This window comes from Vicugna pacos, unplaced genomic scaffold, assembly GCF_048564905.1.
Source record: "Vicugna pacos unplaced genomic scaffold, VicPac4 scaffold_107, whole genome shotgun sequence".
In the NCBI taxonomy this organism is placed as follows: Eukaryota; Metazoa; Chordata; class Mammalia; order Artiodactyla; family Camelidae; genus Vicugna; species Vicugna pacos.
Window position 1 is genome coordinate 1,454,348 of NW_027328787.1, and position 23,074 is coordinate 1,477,421.

Consider the following 23,074-nt stretch of genomic DNA (forward strand, 5'->3'; position numbering starts at 1 on the left):
AAATTGAAACCAGCATGTACTCTACCCCTTGAACTATACCATCCCCTCCAAAGACAATTATTTTTATACTTTGACAATACCATATTGAATTAAGATTTTTGTTCCATTTTCCCTTCATAGAGTTTATAACTGAGGGAGAGAGTCAGAGGAAGCTCTGGGCCAACCCTTCCTTCTCAGCGGGTCACTACACAGCAGAGGAGCTTGGCTGTCTCCAGGCCCAGCTCACCTTTCTGCTCTGAGGGCCGACTCAGGCCACTTCTCTTACAGGAGGCATGTTAGAAGCAGCAGAAAGCCAACTAGCGAGCAACAATGACAAAACTGACCCACCTGCAGTTGGACATCATCTGGTCTGAAACGTACCTCTTAAATCTCTTCTTCTTATTAGTGGATGGTTTTCAAAAATATTCCCAAGGAGATGAATCTCACTCCATTTATTCTGGATTTCTTGGGCCTTCTATGACTTTAACTGCAGGCTTCATTTTCTGCACAACATCTGCAGGGAAGCCAGGCAGAAAACGTGAACAGACCCTGCAGGCCGCGGCTGAGGCCTCCCGTCAAACATCCTTGTTGTGCAGAGCCTACGTTCATGGGACCAGTTTCATTACTGCTGTAATTAGTTCTTGTCCAAGTGTCCCACCGGAAATGTTTCTAGATAGAACGTGGCCTGACGCAGATGAGCAGTGGGGATGTGGGGTGCAGATGACACACAGACTGGAAGGAGAAAAGGGAAATGTTTCTTCAGGCTTCAGTTTGGAAGATTTCTGATTTTTATATGGACATTAAACTTGGTCAGGCTGAAGCACCATTTGCTCTAAGACGGGGTGATGTACACGTATCCCTACAACTTCAAAAAATATGTTGAAGCTGGGCGTAACAGCCTAGGGGACAGACAGCTTTGAGTGACACCTCCGTTCCAGGATGCCTATGATCTCGGGCTCACAAAGAGGAAAAGAATACACATATTTTGCCTCTGTAGTTCTATGTGAAATTATTTTGACCCTTGCTGGATGGTGTAAGATCAGAGAGCATGTAGTCTTTCGTACATCGCAAAGACGACAAGTCTTCTTGATGAGTCAGCACACTGTTTCCGATGGCCCGGGGTCTATGCCAGACATTAGCTGTCTAGACAAATACCACACAGCCCCCCATCCCTCAAGGAGATCACAGTGTGTCGTGGAAGATACAAATTTAAATAGATTTTCAAAACAATGTGGTAAGAGTCACTTTGCATCATATATACTATATGTTCAGAGGGGCTCTTGCACTGCCTGGGGCTGTGTTCTAGAAGATAGGGAAGGTGTCAGAGAGGAAATGCTTTCTGCACTGACATCTGACGGATTCCAGCAAATCTGTAGACCAGGAGAGTGCATGGTGGGGACGGGATTCTCAGCAGCTTGCGTGTCTCGTGCAGACCCCTGGTCATGTCTAAGAGCACTTTGCACTTAGGGAAGGAACGTCAGTGAGGCTAGAGGCTGTGAGGAACTAACGGAAGCTGAGGCTGAAAAAAAGCAGCAATGAGGTGATGAGAAGGTGTGACGTTAAATCAGAGAGCGTGGACTTCCTCACACACGCAGCGTGGAATTCTTTGCGGTTTTAAGGAGGAGAGTGACACAGATTAGTCATTAAAAGTGAGCAAAGTGGATTGTTCACTCTAAAGTACAGCACTGGGGAGACTAGAAAGGGGTGGGAATTAATGCAGTGGGGAGCGAGGAGCAGGGACTTAGTTGGGGGACATTAAGGAATAGAATTGTAGTACTGATGGGGGTGAGGGAGTGGAAAAGTAAAGGAAAACTCCCAGATGTTTGGCACAGAAAAGAGATGGGACAGTGATGCCATTGTTTGAAAAAGTAAAATTAGTTCTGGGCGAGTGTAAATCCAGACAAACAGAGCTTGAGATTTTTATGTGCTAACCAAATGTGAATGTCTACTTGTCAATTAGAAATATATTTCTGGGACTGAACTGAGATGTCCATGCTGGAAAAGATTTGACAGTTAATCATTGGACAGAGGGCAGTTGAAGCCATGGGAATAAATGCCACCCACTGACAGTTTACCAAAGAAAAGGGAAGGAGGGCACTTCTGGTTCAGAAAATATGGCAGACCAGAATCTTGAAGACCCACTCACTTAAGACACATAAAAACGTAGGACAAAATGCTGCCAGTGTTTTCCTGTTTTTTTTTTTAAGGGCACGTTTATTGTGGTATGATACCTGTACAATAAAATACACATATTTCACATGTACTACTTGGTGAATTTGATAAATGTCTACACCCAGAAAACCATAACCACGATCAAGATAGCTAACATTTCCATCACTCCCCAAGAGGGGCACTTTTCGAATCCCCATATTTATCCCTTCCCATCTCCTTCTCTCCCTGTAAACCGTAAGTTTGTTTCTCTATGTCTGTGGGTCTGTTTATCTTCTGTATTTAAGTTCATATGTTTCTTTTTTTGATTCCACATATAAGTGATATCATATGGCATTTTTCTCTTTTTCTGGTTTACTTCACTTAGAATGACTGTCTCTACGTCCATCCATGTTGCTGCAAATGACATTATTTGTTTTTTCATGGCTGAGTAGTATTCCATTGTATAAATATACTACTACTTCTTTATCCAGTCACCTGTCAATGGACATTTGGGTTGTTGCCATGTCCTGGCTATTATAAATACTGCTGCTGTGAGCATTGAGGTGCATGTGACTTTTTGAATTAGAGTTTTCTTCTGACATATGCCCGGGAATGGGAAGGCTGGATCATGAGTTAAGTCCATTTTCAGTTTTTAAAGGAACCTCCACACTGACTTCTCTAGTGACAATGCAGCCCATCTTGTGAAAGCAGAGCCATGCTCAGAAAGTAATGGGTATTTCTAAGGGCCAGACATGAAGTGCAGTGAGTGTGGCCTGTTCAAGAATCAGAGGGCAGTCTGCCAGGGCTGGAGGAGAGTGACAAGGGAAGTGTGGTACAGGTAGGAGTCAGACCATGTGGGGACATGGCAGGCTGGGATAAGGAGCCTGGACTTCCAGTAATCCCTTGGTAACCATGGGGCACTGGTTCCAGGACTCACCCTGAAGTCAACATCCATGGATGCTGACGCCTCTTGTATAAAATGACATAGGACTTGCATGGGACTCATGTACATCCCCCCATCTACTTTTATATATATATACAAACTTTTTTTATTGAGTTATAGTCATTTTGCAAAGTTGTATCAAATTCCAGCATACAGCACAAGTTTTCAGTTATACATGAGTATACACATATATTTGTTGTCACTTTCTCTTTCACTGTGTCCTCCTGTGTACTTTAAGTTATCTCTAGATTACTCATGGTATCTAATACAACATGAATGTTATGTAAGTAGTTGCCAGTGTATGGCAAATTCAAGTGTTGCTTTTTCAAACTTTCTGTTTTTTCAACAATATTTTCAATCCACCGTTAGTTGAATCTGCTGGATAGGGAGGCCCTAGATATGGAGAATCCCCAAGCTCCTCCTTCCCACATCCTATATTTTCACTGCAAGCACTGAAGGGGTCCAAACATAGAAGAGACCCATCTACCTGCTGGAAACCCTGAGGAATTCCGTCAGCGTATGTAGAGCAGGAGAGAAGGTTTAGGGCCAACTAGTGGGAAAGGAGGGCCTGCCTGGAGAGGATGGAGGAAGGACAGTAGTGGAAGCCATCACGTACTCTTACTGGAACTAGCTGACAGCAGTGAGGGACGCCAAGGAACTGGGTACACGTCACGTGTGGGGCGATCCTGGCCACCAGGTGCAGGGTTCACATAACTGGGACCCAGTTTGCAAGATCAAAATAACAAGGAGGCAAAGGGGCTGCCTCAGTCCCAGGATCCTGACAACGGCCACAGCGACGTGACCCCAGCTAATGCGGTTCCCCTAGTAAGCCAGAAAAACGAAACTCTGAGCCAAGATATTGCAGATTCCACTGCAGCCACATGGATAACTAGATCTCTAACCTGACAAAATGTAACCACCAGAAACAGGAATCTTTCCTTTTCTCTTCCTTTGGAACTTTGGACAGGGAGTCACAAATCTTTGACGGGAACCACCTATAAACCAATAGAGAGCTCACTTTTTCAGGAATAAGCATGGAGAAAAAGAGTGGGGTGATGGTTTAAAGCAGAAGTCAAAGTTGAAGCCCATCTGAGAAATGGTAAAAACATGTTTCTCAATGAATTCGAGTTATGGCAAAAAGAAGGAGGAAGGTTAAGGAAATCTCTATTAATATCCATTCACCATAAAAGACTAGCCAGCCATAAAAAGACAACACCTTAAATTAATAATTTTTTTTTTTGGTGATGAAAAACAATGCCTTAATTTAAAACAAGGCTTGGGCCATCAACAACACTCTGAGAATTGTTGACGAGGAGAACATAAATCTGCATATAGATATGTAAGTGTTCCAAGTCCACCACTCAAAAACAATTAGTCAATCATGTGTCCAGTTGATTGGGAAATCCCAATAAGTAAATAACTCAAAAGTGGGAAAGACATGGGATTAAATAGTGGTAGTGAGCAATGAAATCCAAGATGTATATACCTATATTTTCTTTGTTAATGTAACAAACTTAAAGCAACTGTCTAAAAAGTAGTAACTGGAGCACACAAACACACACACACACAATTTAGAACAACAGAGAGGTAAAATATGCTAAATTTATCATTATTGAGGAACAGGATCTAATAGATTATTTCATTTTTGAGACTCTTATAGGAATACTGGTCCAATTGCATAAAAATTTATGAACTTAGAGATGATTTATAAAGATTTAGAGAGAATTTTCTTTAAGAGGCAATATAGCTTCCAAATCACTGAAGAGAAAATTAACAATAAAAAAATTAATTAATCTAGGTAATATGGAGTAACACTGACCATATTTACCACCCTAAAATAAACCACAAAATGGATAAAATATATGAAGCAATGATTTTTAAGACACGTGGAAACGATCATCCACTAGGACCTTGCCTTGCCACCTCGATACCAAGGCTCCTAGGCCTCCTACTGCCATCACAAAGGATGTCCACCAGGAGGCGACATTCCCTTCCTCTGCTCCTACTGCAGAGCCAGTCCTGAGCAGTCCTTTTCCAGGTGTTGGCAGGCAGCTCCCAGAAGTGCTCTCGTGGGCCTTGGTCCCTTTTGGCCACCAGCAAAGGGATCAAGGATGAGCAGTGAGCCTCCTTCCTCATCCAAGACCTAGGAAACTATCTGACTTCTGAGCAGCCCTTCACTCTTGTCTGCTGTCTGGTACTCTCCACCCGGCTTCCCGAGTCCCCGGCACGGGCAGCCTGCACACTGGCCACAGCCCATCAGAATCTGTTCCCCCGCCAAGAGGCCACGCATGATCATGAGCAGGGCTCCAGGCCTCTGGAGCAGTGCGGCTTGGACTGGGTCCTGGCCCTGGGCGCGCGAGCTCCATGCCCTTGGTTGAGTCAGTCAACATCTCTAAGCTACAGTTTCCTCATCAGTAAAATGAGGACATAATCAATATGGAAAAAAAACAGAATCTGAGGGGGACTAAATTTCTGGTGATTGAAGATAATTTTAATTTTGATTTATACAGCAAAGGACATCATACAATTTTTACTACATCGTATTTCTAAAGGACAGCTTCTACTATTAAAAGTAATGCATGCACGTACACACAAACACACGTGCAGACACACTGGCTCTAGTCCACATACATCCCCACGGGCACACACACATGGAGTCATGTACCACCCACACACCCATAACATACGCACAACCACACACATCCTCAGGCGCACACACACACATAACATACAGAACCACATACATCCCCAGGTGCACGTGAGCACACACAAACACACAGTCATGTACAACACACGTCCCCAGGTGCGCGCGTGCACACACACACGTCTTACACACTTTGGCGTTATTCTAAATCAATTTACAATTGAGGGTCACAGTGTCCATTGTTTTATCCACTCAGAAGGTCCTGACTTTGGAGCGTGAAGCAGGAGCTCTCCTCTCTGGAGATGGTCTTTACCAATTACAGTCTCAGTAGAGCCAACATAACTGCTCTGGACCTTTGGAAGTGCAGGCCAGAGCATACCTGGGAGCTCACATCCTGTACATGTAAACATGTTAAGTGCAGTAGGTTCTAAAGTCCTGCCTTTACAAATATACGTTCATTATAAGGGGGAAGACCAGGTTCAAATTTAGAATTCCAAGACACAGGGGAGTCCGGCAAAGAAAGTGAGCGTGTGGGGAGAGCTGATTCCCAGTCTCTGACCACTAGCCTGATCCTTTTCTTCCCAATGCTGGGTCCATCCCTTGCCACAAGTGGCCTTGGATGTTCACAGGGGGACACTCAAAACTCACATTCGGGATCTGCTCATACCCTCCATACATACAGCTGCCCTTTGGCCTCTCTGTGAGTCCTGGGAATCTGAGCTTCCGGGAGAGCCGGTGCAGGCACTAGGAATGGGTCAGGGGCTGCTGAGACAGGGCATCTGGGGTCCTGGGCTTCTAGAGCATGGGATGGAGCCAATGACCCTGCCCCCTTGGCCCTGCTGACTCCACCCCATGGAGGGCATGGCCAGAGGAAGTGTCAGGGCCAGAGGGACCCTCTGCAGTGCAGGACCCAGGGCAGCGGGCCCCCTTGCCGGGGTCTAAGAGCAGAAGGCCTAAGGAAAGGTCTGAAGAGGCTGTAAGGTATCTTCATTCCCATTAATTAAACAAAAATAAAAGCATACCACAGGCGTGAGTGGAAAGGGATTTGTTAGAACAAGGGAAGGCACTTGCCAAGGTCTGGCCATAGAGGGCTGGTGGGTTTGTCAGGTTGATGAGGAACCAAGAGGCTGTTAGTCCCTTCTGGGTCTAAACACCTCTTGAATTCCTCCGGGTGACACTGAAATGCAGTGAGACACGGAACTCTCTTAAGTTGTTAAAATCTTCATGGTGAACCATTCAACTCTCTCCTCATTCTTGGCTGCGAAAGCACGATAAACACAGGCCAGAAACTCATCAGCCTGTTGGTTGGTTCACTATCCGTCTGGCGCCTCCTCTTGTAGGAGCCTTTATCACATCACCCAGGGCTGACCCGGCTCAGGATTATAGCTGATTTTCCGCAGGTGGCATCACTTGCTAGTGACATGAAGCAGGCACATTAGCTACCTCCCAAACACTGAGGCTCCTCCTGGGAGGAGCCTTCAGACCCCCAATCCAGCCTCTGCACCACGATGTTCCTTAGTGTCACTACCGGTTTGCTGCCTTGGCCTCTAGCTTTGACCAGATCCTCGCCAGATTGTCGATAAATATCACCCATATACCACATCTAAGCTTGCGGTCCAGATGTGACCATGGTTCTTATTTTCTTCCCATCGATGGATTGTTTGATCTTTGTGTAATCATGTCGACAGCAAGGCCAGTACAGCCCTCTTGAGGCCTCCCAGAGCCGCCTCTGTGTATAACTGTCCTAGCACCCCAGGGGATCGGGTCTGAAGCCTGGCACTCAGACACGAGGATGTCAGCTGGAGAGACAGGAATCCACTCCTGCTGTGGCTTCTGCTGTGGCTCAATGTGGCCATAAAAACGGATCCCACAGGCCCTGACGTCACTTGACTCACTGCAGGGATGCTCCCACACTGCCGCGTTCCCCAAGAGACTGAGGGCTTTCTGCTTGTTCCGGAAGGCCCCACCCCCGAGGGGACACTGGGTCCAGTGGAGCGTCCAGCCTGCTTCCCCGCCAGCCCTTAGGGCCTTTGTGGGGCCTGGAACATCAACTAACCTCCCCTTAGGGACCCCTTTGTCCTTTGCAGCCAACAGACCTAGGTCATAAGCACTTTAACTCACCTGAGGGTGTTTTCCTCACTTCAGGGGCAGTGAGGACTGGGCTTCTTCACACTCCAAGTGCCCCCGGTCTGGATGCAGACAGTCTGGCTCTCCCCCCAGTCCTGCAGGTTCCGGCCACACCTCCTGCTGGTCACGGAGTCTGTGCTGTATTCTCTTCCAGGACAACAGGTGCACTCTGCCCCCCGCCCTGTCCCCACCAGCAGTGGCAGAGGTGGAGGACAGGCGGGTGAGCTTGGGCCTGAGACACTGCCCTGAAATCAGTGCCCCAGAGGCCGCTGGTGACTAGAGGGACCACGGGGAAGAAGGCAGCATGGGATGGGAGGGGGAGGAAGGTTCAGGATAACGAGATGAAAAGGGGAACAGATAGCACCGTGAGGACCTCGACCATGAAAGGGAAGAAGATAGACAGTGACAGCTGGAGCGGTGTTGGCGTTAAAAGCTGCGGGCATTTTCATTTAATTTTATTAATTACCATTACATATAGTGACATATTTTTATTTGATTAAAGATTAGGTGCCATGTCATATAACAGGATATAGTATATTATTTATTAAATAATACATAATAGTAGATATACTAGCATGTTATGTTCTGTTTATTTATTATCAGATAGTATATAATACATATGTAGTTATTTATATACATAATATATAATTCATGCATCTATATAATATATAACACATAACAATGTAGGATTATGAATATTATATTTTATAACAAGATTACATAACAATAATGATGTAATATTATCCATTGTATATCTTGGCTCATGACACATTCTCACCTTAGGTGCCTGTCAGAAGTATTTATGTATTAAAATTAATATTATAAGAAACAGTTGTGAACCTGTCACCCAGCACCAGAACAGGACTATTGACAGTGACATACTGTGTCCTATCCTGCCCTAGGCCTCTTCTCACAGGAAGTAACCAGCATCCTGAATCCTGGCTTACACTTGCCTTGTGTTACTGTCACACACACAACATTTAAGATCAGTTAAAACAAATGAACTGCAGGTACATGCAACGAAGTGGATGCATCATACACCCTATGTTAAATTGAAAAAGTAAGCCCAAGAAGGTAGCCTATAGTGTGCTAAGCTTTTAACTGTGTATATATATGTCAACTAAACTCACTAAATTAAGAACAACTACAGCTAGAGTCCAGGTGGGAGAGGGACAGATAAAAGGTGAGGTGAGCAGATTTGCTGCAGGTGAGCGAGTTCCCTTCAAGTAACATGTCATTCTCTCTGAAGCAGGAGGCAAGGCCATCTGCTGGGAGTCAGGGAAGAGACAGAGGGAAGCTTAGAGGTGTGCAGAGAGCATAGAATGTTGACACCACTGTGTGGCAAGTGGGGAAATGTGCTCACTAGAGAAATCCTGGAGGATTGCCTGGCAGTGGCAACATGCTGGGCATTGATTTGTAGTCTTAGAAATCTGTGCTGGGAGAGCCTGCTGCCTGCAGGCTCAGAACAAATAGAGCTGGGTGAACCGAGATGGAAGTCATCCTGGTGAGGAAATGAAAAGATCAAGGGTCAAGGGAGTTTTGTTTGTCATAAAGAGAGTGCTGACTGTGGATGCAGAGCTGGAAGGTGGGGAAGTGGAAGTAAGAGGAACGTGGACAGGTAGGAAAGCAGAGGAGTCAGTGCATGATGCCCCAGTGAGGGTGAAGGAGGGCCAACGAGGCTGGTGGAGAAGCAGCTGGATGGCTAGAGTTGGGCACATAAAGGAGAGAGGCTGGACCTGGGGTGGAGACACGCCCGGGTATGAGCCCGGGGGTAGGGTGAATGGGAGGTGTCTGGCTCAGGCTGACGGAGAAGAAGACCCTACAATGACCATACTGGGTGGTGGAGGGAGAATCAACATTGACGTCTTGATGGTAGGCGGTGAGGCAATACAGAGTTGGTGGTCCAGCTGCTCCTGACTGAGGCAGATGAGCAGGGAGGCCAGGGTGGCAGGCACTGCTAGGAATGGACTGGGTTTTCCAGGTATTCCCAAGAGAGGAGGAGAAATCACCTCATGGGGGAAAGTGAGCACAAGGAGGTCAACCCAGGCTCCTGATCAAACGGAGAGTGTGAGGGGGCAAATCGTCAACTCCAGAGATGGTGGCCTAGGAAGCAGGGACCATGGGTGAAGTGAGGGGACACTCAGAGAAGAGAGAGAGATGAGTCTTCTGGGTGTAGGGGGAAGAGAGGCCCCAGGACAAAGGAGCACAGGGGCACAGTGATGAGGATGGACTGGCTCTGTTGTGACACTGCAGGAATGGCTGGATCTTTGTCCTGAGGGCTTAGTTTGGGGGGGCTACTGGCCTCATGAGGGCCCCCCTCTCAGCAGCCTGGACAGATGCTCCCGCTCCTGATAGCTCTGTGGCCACCACTGTTCCCGGAAGGGCTCTGCCTCCATCTTCTATCAGACATTCCTGCCCAGTCCCCGACTGCCAGCGAGGGAGCCTGGGCCTCAAAGCCGTTTGCCGTGGAGGGACACAGGCTCCTTGGAGAAGCAGGCTGATCTTATTTTTCTCCGTAACCCACGGCCTAGCAAAGCGCCAGCCTATGGGTGGGCCATTCAGGGGCTCGGATACTTCTTAAATTAACTCAAAGCAGTAGAATAGCAGAGCTGGAGGAAGTGACCACTGAGCTCACAGAGTTCACTGCCCACACCCCCATTCTACAGATGAAGAAACAGAGGCCAAGCAGCCAAGGTCATGCTGCTCTTTAATGCTGGCCTCTGTTGGGCATACCAAGTGATGAGCTGCACTGAAGGGCCTGAGAGGGGGCTCTGGGGTCAGACAGCTTGGGTTCAAGTCCCACCCCTGCCATTTACTAGCTGTGTGATTAATGACTGTCCTTCCTGTAAAGTGCCACCTCATTTGTTTGTCATGAACACAGAGTTCCTTGAACAGCAGGACAGAATTCTTTAAAGGTTTGCTGTTGCTTTTGTTACTATTATCACCAAGTGAACCCTGAAATGAAGAACAAAGACAGCAAGATTTTTTATTTTAAAAGATTTTAAAATACGATGATGACTTTGATTTAATCTATTCAAGTTTGCATTTGACCCTTATTAACAACTGCACAATGGATGACTTTTGAGGAAATGTTACTTCATGTCTTTAATTCTCACTAACTACACAGGCTATTCAACAGGAAGCAATTTTTTTTCCAGGAAGAGGGACAAAAAGGTAACAATATCTCTGTACCTCTCGGTTCCCAGTGAGTTGGTTGTGATCTGTCAACCCAACTTTGGGGAAATGCCCTCTCCTCCTGGGCTCGCTGCACTGCCACGTGGCCTCCAGGGGGCGATTTACCCCCACACGAATCCAGTATCTTGGTTCATATCTTTGCTTCAGATCCCTCAAGGACTGCCCATGCACCAGGGCCCCATCTGCCCCGCCAGTCTCACCTGCTGGCCTCCAGGAAACTATCCTGGGTCTCAACCATCCTCTGTTCCTATGCCCGCCCCACTACTCTTCATTTTGTCCTTCAAGTGTGGGCTCCTGTGGCTTGCCACCAAGCAGGGGTCTCCCAGTCCTCCACCTTGGGGAACTGCATCGTCCTGCACAGTGCCTAGCGAAACTGTGTGGAGGCCGGAAGAATACAGAACAACAGGTGCTCAGAGGGGCTGCCTTTCCCACTGCAGGGGCCCTGGAGAGCTTTCTCCCAGCTGGTTATTCACAGGCGCTGAAGCTGTGGAATCCCGATCTTACCAATTTAAAGGGCATCATCACTAATTACAAAAGAAATCATTTTTTCAGTAGCAAAAGGAGAAAAGACTTTGTGCCCCATGCCCCCATCTTTCTTCCTCCGCCTTCAGAGGTGATTCTCACTCTCTGGGCAAGGGTAGAAAGCAACAAACAGAATATTATTTTTCAATGATTCTTCTTTCCCACTCTGAAGATTGCATCCCAAGACTGATGAAGGCTAGGATGTTTTGGCTTCCCTGTACTGAGTATTCAGAGGCTCAGGGTGGAGGGGGTTAGGGAGATAATTCAGCATTATGGAACCAAACAGAGACATTAAAAGGTTCTACTCTAAACAGAAAGGAAGCAGGATGCTATAGAAATGGGAAAACCATCATTGGAAATGAAATAACGAGTTACAAGACAATAAACATGAAGATGTAAAAAAGAAAAAGTATATCAAAATACAAAAAGGTGGGAAAGGGAGACGGTAGCAAGAAAAGATAGATTTTTTTCTCTTTCTTTTTCCTTTTTCTCATTATTCTTAGGATGTGTTGGAGCCTACGTGATTATCAGTCTAAAGGAAATAGATATGATAATGGGTTGATATACTTGAAAAATAGGGTAACCACAAATCGAAAGCATATAATAGAGTTGAAAAAAAAAACCAAAAAAGAAACAAACTCTAAATGGCTTAAAGACTTAAACATTAGACAAGACGCTAAAAAACTCTCAGAAGAAAACATAGGCAAAACATTATTTGACATCTATCTCAGCAGTGTTTTCCTAGGGCAATCCACCCAAGCAACAGAAAATAAAAGCCAAAATAAACAAATGGGACCTAGTTACACCTATCAGCTATTTCAAAGCAATAGAAACCATAAGCAAAATGAAAAGACAACCTATGGAATGTGAGAAAATATTTGCAAAAGATGAGACTGAACATGGCTTAACTTGTAGACTATAAAAATAGTTCATACAACTTAATAAGAAAAAAAAATAAACAACCCAATCCAAAAATGGGCAGAACAACTAAACAAGCAATTCTCCAATGAAGATATACAAATGGCCAATAGGCATATGAAAAAAAGGCACAATATCGCTAATTATCTTAGAAATGCAAATCAAAACTACAATAAGTTATCACCTCACACTACTCAGAATGGCCACCATTCAAACATCCACTCACCATAGATGCTGGAGAGGCTTGGAGAAAAGGGAACCCTCCTACATTATTGCTGGGAATGTAGTTTGGTGAAGCCAATGTGGAAAACAATATGGAGATACCTCAAAAGACTAAAAAAAGACATCATTTGATCCAGCAATCCCACTCCTGGGCATATATCCAGAGGGAACCTTAATTTCAAAATATACCTGCACCCCAATGTTCACAGCAGCATTGTTTTCAATGACCAAGACATAGAAGCAACCTAAACGCCCACTGACAAATGACTGGATAAAGATGTAGTATTTTGATATAAAAGAATATTACACAGTTGTAACAAAGAAGGAAATAATGCCATTTACAGCAACATGGATGGACTTGGAGATTATCACACTAAAGTGAAATAACTCAGACAGAGAAAGACAAGTAACATATGATACCACTTATATGTGGAATTTTTAAAAAAGATACAAATAAACTTATTTACAAAACAAAAACAGACTCACAGACTTAGGAAACAAACTTAGGAGTTTGGGATTAACAATTACAAACTACTATATGTAAAACAGACAAACAGCAAGGATTCACTGTAGAACACAGGGGAAAATGTTCAGTATCTTGCAACCTATAATGGAAAAGAACCTGAAAAAGAATAGACTATGTATATGTACAACTGAATCACTATGCTGTATACCTGAAACTAACAAAACAGCTGTATATCTGAAACTAACTAAACATTGTAAATCAACCACATTTCAATTAAAAAAAAAGATAAGCTCTAAATAGCTGTATTCAAAGAAAATCTTCAAATCTTACCTCCTACAAAAAGTAAAATGGGAAGCTTGAGCAGGACCAAATTATACTGAATGAGAGGTTACATACCTTCTCCAGCACGTGGCCCATGGTACACATACATCGTGTTTTCCTTCAGGTAAGAATGGCCCTTACTGCCCAGGGAGCGAGTCCTGCTGGGACAAGGCCTCTGTGGCAGTGGCCTCCTTGTCACCGCTCCATCTCACCAGAAGGCCAGGGTTTTCAGAGGGGAGGGAACACAGAGCTCATACACTTCAGATATATTTCCTGAGAAAAACTGTGGAAAGACCAAATTCACCTGCAGTGCAGGAAACATGAGCACGGCCCCTAAGCAGACTGACAAACCCGAAGCAAGACGGCCCGATGTTCACATCGGAACCAGAACAAAAACCGTCTGGCCCCAGTTAAACGATCACCATCTCACCTGCAATGAACTGTTCGTACTCATTGTCAGGGATGTTTCTGTTGAGACTTGAGAGATCAAAAAAGTCAGACCAGGGAATCCGGACCTGGTGGATGTCCAGGCTCTGCTAATGGTAGAGGCGGCCCCAAGGGGGTATCACCAGCACCGACTCTTCCATTTTCAGCAGGGTCTTCAGGAGGAAGGCGATGTGGATACAGACGCCCCTACGGAGGCTGAAGCCCTCCGGAGGGTTGACATAACACAGAAGGTACCTGGCAGGGAGCAAAGGAGAGCGGGTCTTCAGAGCCAGGTCTCTGCACAGGAATCCCGGCTTAGATAGAACAGATACAATGGGAATCTCTGCACAGCACATGGCCTAGACTCAAGACACGTTCAGCAGCTTCTGGTTTGTATAGTGGAGGCACTGCCCACCGATCTCTGTGTGGCCAATTATTTCGAGTCCGGGAGCACATGCAGAAGACATCTTGGCATCTGTCTATCAACGCTAAGCACCTGACTAGTACCTGAGCACCCGTTCTCCAGGGAATCTCAAACTTCTTGGCCTAAAGACCCCTGTACACTCTTAAATACTGAGGACTTCAAAAGGCTGCTGTTTATGTGGGTTAAATCTATCAATAGTTCCTGTGTTAGAAGTTAAATAAGAACTTTAAAAAATGCTTATGAGTTCACTTAAAAATAATAACAACCTACTACATGATACCATTAATACTCTTAAGCAAAAAATAAGTATATTTTTCTAAACAAAAATCATTAATGAGAGGAATAGCAGTGATTTTAATTTCTGAGAATCTCTTTTGGACTGGTGAGAGCTTAATTCTATCTGCCTCTACATTACCTGTTTTGTGATATCACAGACTAGGTTTTCCCTGGAAAACCCCACAGGAAACTCGGGAGTGCAAGAGTGTGCAAAAGGCAGGTGACTTCCCGGCGTTCCTACGAAAATAGTCTTGCATCTCAGGGGCCTCGGACTCACTTTGATAACTGCTGCCCTACCCTAGGCGAGACTCTCCTACACAAGAGCCAGGCAAGTGTCCTGGCTTCTTTAATGAGTTACCGCAGCAACACCCCTCCCTTCTCTGTGTTAATGTTTCCCACAACCTCCATTACTGCAGATGAGGATGTAATCCTCAACTGAGGCCTCTAATCCCAGAAGACTACCAACCTTGAAAGGGAGGGCCCATCTACCATCTCTACACCCCGCACAGTCTATTTTGAGTCAAGCCCTAGATAACTGCTAATTGACACTGACCCTTGTCTTATTCCTGAGTTTTAGCGAAGGAGCCAACATCTGGATGGAACTGAAATTTCCCTGCTGATATACAAGGCTGATAAACCACCCTATTCCAACATCTGATTCTGGGGCTCTTCAAAACGCGGGTAAGGCCCCGCTTCATAAAAGACGGGTCCTCCACCTGCCCTTCCCAGGGGTTCTGGGAGGCCGCGGCCACGCAGGGCTACCCGGAGTCGCGGTCCAAGCCCCAGAGCCCGAGGGGGAGGAAAGCCGGAGGCTGTGCCCCAGCCCTGTCCCCCCCGCCCCAACCCGCTCCCCGGCACCACAGCCCTCCCCGGCCGCCACACCAACCCGGATCCCACCCCGGTCCATGTCCACTGGCCCCGCCAACGGCGCTGCCGTACGTTTACCGTCTGTGAGACGCCGCCCCAGAAAGGATGTCGGCCGCCGACTGACGCGGCCAGAACTAGTGGCCCGGCCAAGCAAGCCGCCATCCCCAGCAGCAAACACCGCCATGGTCCCGGGCAGCTGCACACTTCCGGAGCCCGCTGCCTGCCCCAGAAGCGCACGCCAGCCCGCGAGGAGCGCGGCGTCTTTATCCATGGCAACGCCGCGGGGCCCTCCCCTAGCGCTTGCGTCTGCGTCCTCCCGAGGCTAGACGTGCGAGAGCAGAACTTTCGGAGCCAATGGGAGCAAGGGCGCGGCCAGGACGGGGGTGGGGGGAGGCTTATGGGGCAGCTGGGTGGGGCCGGGGCGGGCGGGGCCGCGCGGAGGTCCTCAGCTGCAGGTGGCACCGGCCGGAGGCTGGGGCAATGCTGCCAACAGTGGGCGGGGCGGCGGGGTGGGGGCACCCTCACCTGTCCTTGTGCGGGGCTCAGCCAGGGCTCCGCGGCCTCCGCTTGCACCGGAAGTGGACCCAGGCTACCGGTGGGCAAGATAGAGGACTGAGCCCAGGCAGGCACGGCTGGCCAGGTAGGGCACCTGAAGTGCAGATCCGCCAGGCCGGCTGCCGGCCTTGAATACGCGCTGCTAGGCAGTTTCCAAGAAGACGGGATCTGTCCCAAGAGGGGAGGTAGGGCAGGGTGCCAGATGCCTGGTTGGGTGCGGTCTTACAGGAGAGCCACGTTGAGAGGGTGCAGAGCAGCCCCTGTGTTGGCGGGGCTAGGAATTTGGGGTATAGGGTGGGGATGATGTGTGCCATTCCCTGTGGTCTCCCAAAGAACTCGCACCCCCAAGCAAAGGACCCTGCTCCCTCCACCCTTCACTGCATCCCCTGCCTTCCCCAGCACCACCGCCCCTGCCCCCGGAGGGTCCCATGACCTCTCCCCACACCAGGCACCGTCCCTGTTACAGGTACTTATCTCCTGGTGGTTCCAGCCCAAGGGTGGGGGCTGTATCTGACCAGTTAGGATGCCTGGAGCCTTTGTATGAAACCTCAGACTATAATGCAGGCGTGCACAGAGGCCCCTCAAACAGGATGCCCTGCATTCCCTCCCCACCACGCACCCACAGCGCAGCTGCCACACCAGGCCAAGCCTGCTGGAGGACCGCTGTTCCCTCTCCACCTGTCCCTGATCAAGAGTGCACCGCCCACACTGCTGGGTATTTAGTGGGCCTTAGAAGAGCAGCTGGTATTTTCATGGACAAATATTTGCTCTTTTGGGAAGAGTTGAGTGCAAAGGGATGTAGGGTATGCCTTTTCTGTTGTCCTGGAACTGGTGACTAGGATGCAAACTTAAGTCAAAGCAGTTTTTAGAGAGAGCCGCAATATATCTTACCCAAAGATCACTGTTCCCCTACAAAGGCAACACCACCTGGCGGGTGGGGTCCTGGTCCCTCTTTCTGGAGGTTGGGCTTTGCACCCTCCAGCTGGGACAGAGCCCGAAACAGCTCTGAACACGCTCCAACAGGCTTTCCCAGCACAAACTGCCTTTATTTTGAATCTGGCTGAAGGAAGCAGCTGAGAAATCTGGGTAAATCTTCCTGGGTGTAACCATGCCTTTTGTGCTGAATGAAAGAGCGGCTCTCCACATGCTAACAGCTTAGAACTGAATGTGTGTCGAAGCCTTCATGCATGTAGCATGTTGGGAACAGCGTTTCATGGTGAGGGGAACTCTATAACTTACATGTGTATGGGGAAGCCCTCACTCCAACAGGGTTTTCCTGCACAAACTGCCTTTATTTCGAAATTGGCTCTTGCTGAGAAATCTTGGTAAGTGTTCTTAAGTGTAGCCATGCCCATTATGCAGGATGAAAGAGCGGCTCTACACTTTTTCACATCTCAGAAATGAATGTGTGTTGAAGCCGTCATTCATGTAGCGTGTTGGGAACACAGAATTTAGTGGTGAGAACTATGTAAATTACATGTCTATGATGAAGCACTCTCTCGAGCCGGGTATTCCAGTGCATACTGCCTTTATTTCGAAACTGGCTTCTCAGAAGCCTGTGGTCTCCACTGCAGGTCTGTCTCCAAACCCAGGGCCAGCATGGTAACTCTGCTCCCCCTGTCTATTCTGGAAGTTCTAGGTGTCCTCCATGGCCCTTCCACCATTATGTTTTTGGAAAACCCCGCAGATGGAATGGGCCTGAGAACAGGAGAGCTGGATGCCAGAAGCCACTGCCCAGTGTGAGGCTCCTGGGAGGGGCATCTCCTCTCCGTGGGCTCTGATCTAACCTCCCCTCTCCCCCACCCCCACCCCTCTCCTCCTGCATTTCCTGATTGATCCCTGGATAATGGTCCATACCAGGAATGACCTGGGAGAGGTTTTATGAGTCTTTAAGTGGAAAAAAAAAAGAAATCTTTAGACAAGTTACTGAAAGTAACTTCCAGCTTTACCGGGAAAGACCTCATTCCAATGTTTAAGGCTAGTTGACAGGGTGTCAAATTGCTTAACCACTCACATCTGAGCAAGTGCTACCTCTCTCTCCAGCTCCCCGCAGCATCCACCTGTGGCAACTTGGCCAAAAGAAGGCAAGAAAGCTCTTTCCCCTCGCCAGCACCAGCGTGGCTTTGGAGTCAGTGGAGGCTGAGAGAAAGAGCCCCGCCCTGAGGTTTGAGGGGCCTCCAGCCACAGCCAGAGGAGCGGGGGTTTTCAGAGTGGCCCAGCAGGGAAACCAGGCAAGGCCACCTGGCCCAAGTCTTCCCTGCCCAGAGAGCCCCATGAACTGCTTTGGGCCACACTCCCCGTTTGGGCCCCCTGCAAAAAGTTACCACGGGAGCCACACCTGAGAATGCAGAAGGACAGCCCTTTAGCCTGGGGTCCCAGCAGGTGTGTCCTGTGAGACCTGTGGCCACATAAGTTCCTTGTCTCTCCAGGTCACTGAAGGGACTTTGCTGGGCATCTTGGTGGTCAGGGACATGGGAACACCTCTAAACTCTGAAGAAGGACAGAGAGACTCTTCCTGGAAGCAAGAATTCCAGGGAGACACCTTGCCCAGAACTGGGGGACTGTGTCCTGAGTAGACCCCTGGGAGGCAATGTGGGGCTGTGGGGTCCTCTTCTGAGAAGGGAGCAGGTGAGTTTTCCGGGGGTGGGGTCCTGCTTTGTCCAGACATGTCCTTGTGTAAGACTCATTTACAAACACCTCCAAGTCCACCTAGGGGTGGCCCCAGAGGTGGGGGTAGAGGAGGAGAGTGAAGGGTGCAGACTTAGGGCCCCCTGAGCCACCCAGGGAGCCAAGGGTCAGTGGGAACATCTTGGGAGTCTAGTGCAGGGGTGGAGGACGAGCATTAAGAACATGCCAAGTCATGCAATAAAGTGACCCATGACCACGAGACACAGGTGGCCGTACACCAAAAGAGGCAGATAAAAATTTAGACCCAGGATCTGAGAACCTTGAGAGGGGCTGGAGGGTCCCAGGAACCCTCAGGAACAGCTCTTCTAGGGGCACAGACATCCCAATACACACATTTCTCATGGAAGCTTTTTGGGGTGCAGAGTGAGTTACCAGGATCCTGAACTTAGTATGGAATCCCACCCCCTTGTTCATCACGGTACCTGGCAATAAATTGCTGTCATTTGTCCCTGGACATGCACAGGGGAGCTGACTGCTGTGGGGGTCACTGCAGGACTAGAATCTTCTGGTGTCTGCTCTGTGACCACAGAAACCCAGGGGGATTTCTCAACGGGAGAACCTGGAGACCATGCCTGCAAGGACCACCCTCATGGGATGGCCAAGGAGCTCGTGGTACCCAGGTCACCAAGTGACGAAGTTGTGAGGTTGCCTGGGGTATCCTGGGGGCATGTAGATTTCTGAGGTCAGCACGTGGGCCCAGCACTGCTGGATGGTCTTCATAAAGAGGGGCCTGCCCTCCTGATGATGGCTCTTAACACCTGCAGGGAAACTGCTCCCAGGGCTCCTGGAGGTCCATATTGAGAGTGTCCTGCCAGCCTTGTGGGGTCACCTTCCCCTGATGCAGAAGCAGACCTCTCTCCCTTGAGGCCCAGGGGACACCTGGCTCAGGTGCCACCTGTGTGCCCTGGACACGCAGAGCCCCAGAGCTCTGGCACAGCCTGGGGTGTGGTGGTGTCCGGGCAAGAAAGGCCCTGGGAAGGGGGTCATTCAAGGGCAGAGGCCACTCTGCAGGGATGCTGGACCTGGCAGCAATGCACTGCTTCAGTACTCCCTTGGGTTGGGTCTCCAACCTGTGGGATGGAAGGACCACTCCTTCCTGCGGTGCAGTCGGGGGAACTAGATCCATCGTCAAGGTCAGCCCTGAAAATGGAGGCTGCGCTACCTCCATTCCTGGAAAGAAAATCAGTCCCCTCCAGTCCAGGTGATTCAGAAAGTCATTCAGCAATGTTCGGGGCCTCCACTTTAGGCTTTGAATTAGAGCTGAGCGGCTTAGGAGGCCAGATCCCTGTCCGTGGCTCCAGGAGCAGGCTTTCTGCTGGGGGACAGGATCCTCACAAACACCTGTGTCTTTGTGGGACACTCCCCTCTGACAAGCTGGGAGGCAGGGTGCAGTTGTGGGAAATCGTGTTTACATGAGCAGAGGGCCACCATGTGGTGGGGGCACAGGAGACTGTGAGAATGAGTCTCACAGCTTTTCTGGAATCAAAAAACTGGCAAATGTGAAAAAGTGCATAATTTTTTTTATTGAACAGGCTGCTTATGTACGTTTGGAGGACCAGGTTCAAGGACTCAGCATCCCTCCAGGACAATAGCCTCAAGAGAAGAACAGACAGAGCAGGAGGAGATCTGGGGTTTCTCCCAGGAATGAGGTGGAACAGGGATTTCTGCAGATTTGCAAGGAGTCCCCGACCACTGAGCATGGGGTTACAGCCCCACGAGCCCCTGTCATGTTTGGCTTGGGCTCTGGTTCTGGCCTGCTCATGTATTCTTCCAGCAGAGTTCCAGAAACTCAGAGGGTGGAATTAGAGGGGCTGCGTTTGGAACCTAGTGAGAAGTTGGAGGGTCCTTTATATTGAGTCCCTTCATCCTAATCACCGTAGCTGAAGCCCAACACCCCCCAGGCCCCCATGGTTGCCGTGGAGGGAGAACAAGCCTGGCAGGCGACCTAGGGGTCCCACTACTGTGTCCTTCCCTTGTCTTCGTTCCCTTTCACCCCGGAAGGTGTGATTGTCTCGTGTCATGGTGGCCTCCACAATGTCCCTCCCAGTAATCTCTCTTCTCCATCAGGTGGGGTTCCCAACCCCGCTCAGCCTTCTCTGCATGGATGCTGAAGGACCAGGCCCACCTGAAGTTCTGAGCTCGAGCAGTAAGGTGGAAACAAAGAAACCAATGGAAAAAAGAAGCAAGTGATTGTGGCAAAGCTCCCCACCACAGAGAAGCTGCCCTGAGTGGAAGGGAGAGTGTGGGCATGCCCGTTTGTTTCCTATCTCCCAGTGCTCTTAGCTTTCTTATTGCCTACCTGCATGGTTACAACAAAATGATCTGCAAAACTGAAAATATTTAGTCTCTTGCTTTTACAGAAAAGGCTGGCCAGCCCCTGGTCCGGTACCAGGCAAGAGATTGGAGTTCCTTTCCAGTTTGGAAACATCTTGGCAGGCCCAGGTTTGCAAAGGTCTTTAAGAGTAGTTACGGAGTTTTGCTTTTAAACTTTTTTACGGCTGTATATACTTGTGAGATGTGGTTGTGATGTATAATTCTGAGCCGGGATTTTCTCAAACTGTTTCTCACTTCTTATACCAGACATTCCTAAATTCCAAGTGGAACTGCATATTAAGGAAGCCATGGAATTTAGCAAAAGGATACAGATCTCATTTCCTTTTAAGCATCGGTGTACCTCCATCATGGCAGTATTTGTTATGTGTTATTGATAGGGGAACTAAGTAGTAAACAGATTAATAGAAAATAGGGGATTTTAGGTACACAGGTTCATCTTTTCAACATTGTTTGTAATATTTGCAGTTTAAGATGACCATTCCTGAGAAACAGGCAGCCTCTTAGAATGAAATAGCATTTCCTCTGAACCATAATTAATTTTTATTTTGTAGACAGCAGGAAGGGTAATAACACGTCACACATTTGGGGACGTCAAAGAGAAAATGTAACTTTCTGGGAGCGCACTCCCCCGCCTCCCCCTGCCCTTTTTACTGTCCCATTCTCCCTGGAAGGCTCTTTCTTATCTTCTGCTCATGGCTCCAGTAACTCTTTCTTCCTCCTTGTTCCTCAGCTGGTAAGGTTAGTTTTCTACTTTGAACAAGCAAACAAGCCAACAGAAGAGAAATTTCACAAGCAACTCCCAGCACATCCGCTCGCCTTCTGATGTCTGTGACCTCACTCTCGGTGCCCCACCGCTTATTAAAAGTGGCATCGAAAGCCAGTTCCTCCAAAAGTCCCCGAGGCCCCATCCCTCCCATCTTCTCTGGGTTGTCACTCCCAAAACCATCCTCTCTTTCACTGCCTCATCTATTTTGTTCTCCTGCTAGTTGGCACCATCAGTATATAAACGTCCATCCTCTTAAACCAACAGCACTCCTTGACCCTAATTCACCCCCACCAATTGCCACCCTGTGTCTTTGCAGCAAATCTTTAAGGAGTTGTTTAAACTCACTGTCTGCATCTTCTCTTGAGCCATCCCCTTTTACACCCATTCTGGCTTTTCGCCTGATCCCTCGCTCTATGGAAACTGCCCTGTCAAGGCCATCAGTGACCCCATGTTGCTAAATATAGTGGTCAATTTTGACTCCTCATCATGCTTGGCCCCTCGGCAGCATTTGACCCAGCTCTTCCATCCCTCCTACCCCGTGTTCCTGCTTCACTCAACCCCCAGCCCATCTCTCTGTCTGTTTCTGCTTTTGGCCTGCTGGCTGGTCCTTTGTCAATGTCTCCTGTTTTTTCCAAACATATACTGTGGGTGTTCCCCAGGGTGGGTTCCTGGGCCTCTCCTCTCTCTCTCTGCTATTCCTTTGGTGGAAGCAACCCAGCCTTGGAAATTGGCATGCCATCAATTTCTCGATTTCTCCAAAATTCCCTGATTTCCCCTTTCCATCTGAGCCTTTATCCCTGAGACTCACATCACATTCTTTTCCTTTCATTCATCTTGCTTTCACATTCATACATATGTTCTACTATGAAATTACTTTTCCAAATTTTGAATCAGTACATATATATCATGTAAAATGCTCAAATATGTATTATTTCCACTAAGATGCTAATTCTACCTTAGAACATTTCTGCACTTCTGTATTTATGTGAATAAAGCGAATAGTATTTCTACAAGCCTCATAGTTAAACACTGTTAGTTTGGGGCTATTATGTAACATGAAATAATGGTACATCAACATAGTCGTTTTTCATTTATTTTTATGTAACACCGAGATGAGGTTTTTGCCCTGAAGACTGGTTTTATTGAAATTTTACCTACGTTACGGACAGTCAGTTTATGTGAAAGCCCTCATTTCTCCCCTTTTTGATATATGCTCCATTTGGCTATATATAACATATAACTTGGCATGA

General features: G+C 48.0%; 1 protein-coding gene and 2 long non-coding RNA genes across 3 annotated transcripts in view; 2 read left to right on the forward strand and 1 right to left on the reverse strand.

Moving 5' to 3' along the window:
* The window catches only part of LOC140694884 (trafficking protein particle complex subunit 9-like), a 385,022-nt gene that overhangs the window by 244,032 nt on the left and 117,916 nt on the right, over window positions 1-23,074 (forward strand). The window lies entirely within an intron of this gene.
* On the reverse strand, window positions 10,614-14,169 carry LOC140694890 (uncharacterized). Its single transcript, XR_012070558.1, has 3 exons — window positions 13,919-14,169; window positions 13,564-13,771; window positions 10,614-10,799 (listed from the first exon to the last, which is right to left on the reverse strand). It is a non-coding gene; the product is annotated as an uncharacterized lncRNA (long non-coding RNA).
* On the forward strand, window positions 18,565-20,978 carry LOC140694888 (uncharacterized). The gene is made up of 3 exons (XR_012070556.1): window positions 18,565-18,664; window positions 20,257-20,373; window positions 20,792-20,978. It is a non-coding gene; the product is annotated as an uncharacterized lncRNA (long non-coding RNA).